Source organism: Octopus bimaculoides, chromosome 2 (assembly GCF_001194135.2).
Source record: "Octopus bimaculoides isolate UCB-OBI-ISO-001 chromosome 2, ASM119413v2, whole genome shotgun sequence".
Taxonomy (NCBI): domain Eukaryota; kingdom Metazoa; phylum Mollusca; class Cephalopoda; order Octopoda; family Octopodidae; genus Octopus; species Octopus bimaculoides.
The window spans coordinates 60,696,437-60,697,601 of NC_068982.1; the positions used below are offsets into that span (position 1 = coordinate 60,696,437).

A 1,165-nucleotide genomic window follows, 5' to 3' on the forward strand; every position below is an offset into this window, starting at 1 on the left:
ATGTATATAAACATTTTTGTATTTACATTTTGAAATTTCATCCTAAGAAAACAAATACTTGGATTTCTTAAGGAGTTGTTAATATTTACTAAACCATTCTTTTTTGTAATTTACCCCATCACTAGCCTGTTATTGTTGTTGTTGTTATTATTATTATTATTATTATTATTATTATTATTATTATTATTATTATTATTATTATTCCCCTTTATCTTGATCACTATGTATTAAAAACTATTATTAAAAAGCAATGATGTTACTTTTAACAACCAATTTGATTGTTACCAGTTTTTCCAATTTCCCCACCACCAAATTAAACAAAATCATTTTTTTACATATTTAACTACAAAAGCTGAAGGATGTAACTTACTTTCTTATAATTTACACACATACTATGTAATTATATATATTTGTATATTTATGTGTATACACACACACACACACACACACACACACACACACACACACACACACACATACTCACATTCAGTATTTATACTTTCAGAATTTTTTTCTGAGTGGCTAAGCATGTGTATGTATCTATATATGAACTTAAATGCATACAGACATTGTTTGCTTTGGTGTGCTTCATACAAAACGTTAAATATTAATTTGAAGGGTCATTCAATATCTTTCAATTGAGTACCATATATGCTTTATTTTTTATACTGACGCATGACTTCTAAATCCAACTTTTTGAGGTTCATTCTCAATGTGTGACACTTTAGACAAGAGTTTTCTACTATAGCCCCAGACCAACATAACCCTTGTCAATAGATTTGCTGGGTGGAAACAGTGTGTGTATGTGTGCATATGTGCTGTTGTGGTTGTATTTCCTAGTTTTAGTCATTCATGAGGCTGTAAATGTGTAACATTGTCATACAAATCTTCATGTTGGTCATGGGGAAATATTATCTAGCACACACACACATGCACATGTGCCACAGTGATGCATTGAACATAGCAATTCTACTCTAAAATGAACTGTTTTCAGTACTCACTTTTAGAAGAAATAGTGCTAAGTACAATCCGCTACTGTGTCTGAGTGTGCATGTGTGATTAATATTCAAAATATCCATTTCTAATAAAACTCAATATATATATATTATATGTATTATTATACACTATATATATATATATATATATATATATATATATATATATA

General features: G+C 28.3%; 1 protein-coding gene across 5 annotated transcripts in view; it reads left to right on the forward strand.

Moving 5' to 3' along the window:
* Positions 1-1,165, forward strand: part of LOC106869439 (zinc finger protein basonuclin-2) — a 215,177-nt gene that overhangs the window by 170,808 nt on the left and 43,204 nt on the right. The window lies entirely within an intron of this gene.